Source organism: Brachyistius frenatus, unplaced genomic scaffold, assembly GCF_029030835.1.
Source record: "Brachyistius frenatus isolate BFR_SWC_R1_liver_20210118 unplaced genomic scaffold, ASM2903083v1 Contig_195, whole genome shotgun sequence".
NCBI classification, from domain to species: domain Eukaryota; kingdom Metazoa; phylum Chordata; class Actinopteri; family Embiotocidae; genus Brachyistius; species Brachyistius frenatus.
Genome location: NW_027210794.1, coordinates 409,841 through 416,506, shown reverse-complemented (window position 1 = coordinate 416,506; position 6,666 = coordinate 409,841). Strand labels below are relative to the sequence as shown.

Sequence of the window (6,666 nt, the reverse complement as noted above, 5' to 3'; positions counted from 1 at the left end):
TCGTCCTCGAGTCCCTCTGACCCAGGCCTCAGGTCCAACGCAACCCTCGTCCTCGAGTCCCTCTGACCCAGGCCTCAGGTCCAACGCAACCCTCGTCCTCGAGTCCCTCTGACCCAGGTCCAACGCAACCCTCGTCCGCGAGTCTCTCTGACCCAGGCCTCAGGTCCAACGCAACCCTCATCCTCAGGTCTCTGTGACCCTGGCCTCAGGTCCAACACAACCCTCGTCCTCGAGTCCCTCTGACCCTGGCCTCAGGTCCAACACAACCCTCGTCCTCGAGTCCCTCTGACCCTGGCCTCAGGTCCAACGCAACCCTCGTCCTCGAGTCCCTCTGACCCAGGTCCAACGCAACCCTCGTCCTCGAGTCCCTCTGACCCAGGCCTCAGGTCCAACGCAACCCTCGTCCTCGAGTCCCTCTGACCCAGGCCTCAGGTCCAACGCAACCCTCGTCCTCGAGTCCCTCTGACCCAGGTCCAACGCAACCCTCGTCCGCGAGTCTCTCTGACCCAGGCCTCAGGTCCAACGCAACCCTCATCCTCAGGTCTCTGTGACCCAGGCCTCAGGTCCAACGCAACCCTCATCCTCGAGTCCCTCTGACCCAGGTCCAACGCAACCCTCGTCCGCGAGTCTCTCTGACCCAGGCCTCAGGTCCAACGCAACCCTCATCCTCAGGTCTCTGTGACCCAGGCCCCAGGTCCAACACAACCCTCGTCCTCGGGTCTCTGTGACCCAGGCCCCAGGTCCAACACAACCCTCGTCCTCGGGTCTCTGTGACCCAGGCCTCCTTTTTGCTACATATAAACGTGTCCAACCTAAACGACAGTTGAGGAAACACTGGAACAGGTTTGTTCCAAGTATCCATTGTGACTGAAGAAGAATACATTTATTATATAATGTCTGTTGTAATCATATTGTTTATGTGCTACCTGTTCTTAATCTTTTCTTTTTTGGGATGGTTCTAACAGTCACGGAGATGTTACGAGGAAACACTCGGTTGTCCACGGGGGGATTGTTCCTGCTGGTGATATTCATAAGCGGACAAACATGTCACTGCCAAAAGAAACACAAAGGTAAGTGTTAAAAAAACGCAAACCATCACTGACTCAGCAGGTTTGTCAGGAGAGCAGAGTGAAGATGAGAAGCCCCTTAAAGTGGCAACAACGAGCTTTTGTAGCTTTCCACGTAAAGTAAAACACTGGAGGTTGAATAATGTCAATAATAACCTGAAGCTACACCAGCCAGACCAGGTTTGCGTGCATGGGCTTATAAAACTCTAAATGTAGACAAAGAAGCGCGTTTAATTATGAAATGACTTGGTCCATTCACGAGTACACCAACACAACCGATTTTCTCCTGGCGGTACTGCAAATGGTTGCGAAATACAAAGTCATATACGTAGAACTGCTTCTCGCTTTTTAGCTTCTATATTGTAGTGATGTATTGAGGATAGTAATAACATGAGAATACACACAGTTGCACAAAGGACGACTACTTCATTTAGTGAAACCAATGTTGTTTTTTTTATTTATCGTCCACAGGGTCCACATATCTGAACGAGCTGAGACTCGCTTTGGTTGGAAAAACTGGATTGGGCAAGAGTTCGTCAGGAAACATCATCCTGGGCCACGTTGATGCCTTCAAAGAGGACACGTCACCTGAATCTGTGAGTAAAGAATACGTGGCGGAGGGCAAACATCTACAAAAACTGATCAACAGGTACGGAGGAAGATACCATTCGCTCATCAATGGCCAGAGGCCGAGCAGGATCCAGGTCGAGGAACTTCAACGTAAGATAGAAGATACGGTGAAATTCAACGCAGGAAAACACTACACCAGTGAGGTGTACCGCGAAGCCCAGAGGAGACTCGAGGAGAGGAGGGAGAAGAGGAGGCAGGAGGAAGAGCGAAGAACAAGGCAGGAGGAGGACAGGTTCAGAGAGCCTAAGAGAAATGCGGACTGGTGTAAAGCAGCAGGCTTGGCGTCGCTGGGAGTTTTCGTGGCAGGAGCGTTTTACCCTTCGTATGCTCTCTTGGCACTGATGGAGGACTGGGACTAAGAAATGTCTACGATTGCATAATGGAGATGTTTTTCTGAGTGAGTCACCTGTGAAAAAAAATGACGGTTGTACAATTTGTAAAAAAAAAAAATAGGACTCTGGTCCCACGCACACCCCTCGTCCTCGTGTCCAATGCACACCCCTCGTCCTCGGGTCCCACGCGACCCTCCCTGTCCCAGGCCCCGCAGGCAAAGGCAGAGAGATGGACTCGATCGCCTGTGGCAAATCTCGACCCTGTCCACGTTTTGTCTAGTTTGCGTACGAGCAAACGTAACATATTAATCTGGCCTCGGTGACACGTGCAGATACACGCGCCCCCCCTCCTCAAACCCTGTCCTACACGTCGAAGCCATAATATATTAATCTAGCCTCGGTGACACGTGCGGACACGCGACTCTGTCCTACATGTCGAAGCCATGGCTGCGCGTTTCACAGCCGAACAGGTCGTGCAGCAGCTCATGTCGGACGTACAGCAAGATTACGAAGAGGAAGCGGAGGATGTGTCTGAGGAAGAAGACAGAAAAGAGTACAATCCGGACCACGACGACTCGGCGTCAGAAGACGAAGAACAGGAAATTTCCTGGGGTGAAACTCTCCTCTCCAAAAATGGGAAAATAACATGGTCGTCACCATCGTACGCCAAAGGGTCAAGTAGAGCCGGAGGACAGCCGGCGGGGACCGCGACGGACCCAGGTCCCACCACGTACGCGGTGTCACACGCTCACGACATAGCCTCTACGTTCTTCCTGTTTGTCACGCCAGCAATATAAAAAATCATCCTGGAGATGACCAATCCTCAGGGTTTCATTAGGTACGGAGACGGCTGGAAAGCGATGAACGAGACCGATCTGCGCGCATACATAGGGCTGCTCATCCTAGCCGGCGTCTACAGGTCCCGAGGCGAGGCGGAGAGCGGAAGGGTTATTTTCCGTGCCACTATGCCACTCAAAGTCTATCACACTGACTCGAGACTTTTACGGTTCGATGACCGCGAGATGAGACCCGCCAGATGTGCTACGGACAAACTGGTAGCCGTACGAGAGGTCTGGGACGCGTGGGTGGAGCGACTGCTGCACCTCTACAACCCAGGGCCCGAAGTGACCGTGGATGAGCAACTGGTGCCATTCAGAGGCGGGGTTTCTATAATTTTTTTTGTGTCTCGTTGTTCACAGTTTTACAAAATAACATAACCAGGCGATTGCCACTGGGTGCAAACCGTGTACGTGTTTCGTGTTACCAGCTTTCCTGTCGCTCTACCCGCCTGAGCAAAAAAACAAAAAACAAAAACAAACAAAACCAAATGTGTTCTCCCCTCTCCAAAGGTCGTTGTCCGTTCCATCAGTACATGCCCAGCAAGCCGGCGAAATACGGGATCAAGTCGTGGGTGGCTTGCGACGTGAGATCCAGCTATGCTTGGAAGATGCAAGTGTACACCGGGAAGGCTAGCAGCGGTGGCTCGGAGAAGAACCAAGGGATGCGAGTTGTGCTCGACGTGACGGAGGGTCTCGGCGGTCGCAACGTGACCTGCGATAACTTCTTCACTTCTTACGAACTCGGACGACAGCTCCTGAAGAGGAACATCACCATCGTCGGCACGGTGCGCAAGAACAAACCCGAGCTTCCGCCTGCGCTGCTTACACCAAAGGTCAGACGGGTGTTCTCGTCAAAGTTCACCTTCACGCCCACGACCGCTCTAGTGTCCTACTTCCCAAAGAAAAACAAGAACGTGCTACTCATGAGCACGAGCCACACAGAGGCCGCTGTCAGCGATCGCGACGACAGGAAGCCTGCCATCGTCCTAGACTACAACTGCCACAAAGGAGGTGTGGACAACCTAGATAAGGTGATAGGAACGTACAGCTGCAGACAGATGACCGCTCGCTGTCCCCTGGTTGTATTCCACAACATCATCGACGTATCCTCCTACAACGCCTTTGTGATATGGAGAGAGCTTAACCCTAATGCCTGGTAAAAAGAACAAGAGGAGGGTGTTCCTGGAGCAGCTGGGCAAGGCGCTCGTAACCCCGTTCATCGAAAGAAAGGAACGTCTCCCCCGCACGGAAGCTGCCACCTCGGTTGTGAAAGCCGTTCAGGGGTCCAGGTCTTGCGACGCGCCCGAGGATCAGCCTGCCCTAGCATCAGCCCCAAACAGCGCCCCGGCTCTCAGGGCAAGTAAGAGGAAGAGGTGTCAGATCTGCCCACCGAAGAAGGACAGTAAAACTCACAGTGTGCTACAGGTGTAAGAAATACTTCTGCAAAGGCTGCGCGCTCGCCTGCTGTCCTGCGTGTGCACATTGAGGCCATAGATGGCGCCGGACAGTTTGACCCGAGGACTCTGGGTGTACATACGACATGAGATAATGTTGGACGGTTTGACCCGAGGACACTGGGTGTATAGACAATATGATATATACTGTCCATACTGTTTATATTGCATTTATCTAGCACATTACACTGCCCTTTCACTGCTTTCTTTTGCACTTGTGGTCAGATGATAAAAACTGTATTTCATTATCGTAGTATTTGTAATCTGTGCAATGACAATAAAGTTAAATGTGAATCTGAATATGAGATCACGCTGCGCAGTTTGACGCAAGGGCACTGGGTGTACAGACAATATGAAATCGAGGCCTTTTGTTAGAATTCCTGTCTGTTCCTGGTGTGTTTTCCTCTGTTTAACCCCCGATCACCTCCTCCTGTGTGCTGTCATTCCCCTGTCTGTTTGTTTCTCCTCAGCGGTACCCTCCTCCGAGTTCCGCCCACTGCCGTGCCTCTCTCCGGTAGCACAGCTGTGCTGCGTTCCGGCGATCACCTGCTGATACAAATACCCCGGTCTCCTGCCTGCCCAGGGTCAGTCCGTCCGTTGCCTACCCGTCAACCCGTCCCGTAAGTCTGTCCGTCTCCCTGTCTGAGATTCCGGTTCTGACTCCATCTGTTTCCTGTATCCTGCCGTTCAGTGTCGAGCCACGGGCATTCGCCTGAACGAAGAAGATTCCAGATCGTTCCGCGGAGATCATCTGCTGCAATCTTGGCAATCCTGTGTCGAGCTTCGAGCGTCACACAGTCGACCCTGCCTTTCCGTCCAGTGTCGAGCCACGGGTATCACCTGCACGAAGAGACCTTCCAGTTCGTTCCTCGGAGATCAGCTGTCGAAGGTTTGGCTATCCTGTGTCGAGTCGCAGACGTCACACAGTCGATCCGGCCAATCAGCTGCGCTGGTGGAGGACCACGGGATTCCCACCAAGCCACGTCAGCCTGCCGCTCGCTGTGGAGAAGACTCGGGATTCCCCAGCGGAGCGCCGCCATCCGACTACGTCACCTGGTCACATGCTGAGGAGGACCTCGGGATTCCCTCGGTTAACATTGCCCTGCGCTGGCCGCCTGCCTGTTTGTCAGCCTGCCAGCTGCATCACGGAGTGGAGTGGCGCGGACCCGCACAAAAGAAATCAGGCTGTTTGTGTGCATCCTGTTTGTTACCCATACCAAGGAGAAATAAAGAGCTTGGTTCACCAGAGATCCCGCTGTTGTCTGCGTTTGGGTTCATTGGAAATACACCTCATAACACCTTTGATAAGGCTGGACAGTTTGACCCGAGGCCGCCGGGTGTACAGACAATATGAGATAACCATGGACAGTTTGACCCGAGGCCGCTGGGTGGACAGACAATATCAGACAACCATGGACAGTTTGACCCGAGGCCGCTGGGTGGACAGACAATATGAAATCGAGGCCTTTAATAAAGCTGGACAGTTTGACCCGAGGCCGCTGGGTGTACAGACAATATGAGATAGCGATGGACAGTTTGACCCGAGGCCGCTGGGTGGACAGACAATATCAGACAACCATGGACAGTTTGACCCGAGGCCGCTGGGTGTACAGACAATATCAGACAACCATGGACAGTTTGACCCGAGGCCCCTGGGTGTACAGACAATATCAGACAACCATGGACAGTTTGACCTGAGGCCCCTGGGTGTACAGACAATATCAGACAACCATGGACAGTTTGACCTGAGGCCCCTGGGTGTACAGACAATATCAGACAACCATGGACAGTTTGACCCGAGGCCCCTGGGTGTACAGACAATATCAGACAACCATGGACAGTTTGACCCGAGGCCGCTGGGTGTACAGACAATATGAGATAGCGATGGACAGTTTGACCCGAGGCCGCTGGGTGGACAGACAATATCAGACAACCATGGACAGTTTGACCCGAGGCCGCTGGGTGTACAGACAATATCAGACAACCATGGACAGTTTGACCCGAGGCCCCTGGGTGTACAGACAATATCAAACAACCATGGACAGTTTGACCCGAGGCCCCTGGGTGTACAGACAATATCAGACAACCATGGACAGTTTGACCCGAGGCCCCTGGGTGTACAGACAATATCAGACAACCATGGACAGTTTGACCCGAAGCCACTGGGTGTCTAGAAAATGTGAGGACAACACAAGGGTTAAGCTAAGCTAAGGTGCATCATATTAGTGGTGGCTTGTTATATATACACTTCATTAAACAGATACAGACTCAAGAAGACATTTTAAAGTATATTTGGTGGGTTTTATTAGATTCATAGAAACATCAGCTGATCCTTTTATTAAAT

At 52.4% G+C, this 6,666-nt stretch overlaps 1 pseudogene; it reads left to right on the top strand.

The window, feature by feature from the left end:
• The first annotated feature begins 2,472 nt into the window (after positions 1 to 2,472).
• LOC138632801 (piggyBac transposable element-derived protein 4-like) lies at positions 2,473 to 4,354 on the top strand (annotated as a pseudogene).
• The last annotated feature ends 2,312 nt before the right edge of the window (positions 4,355 to 6,666 follow it).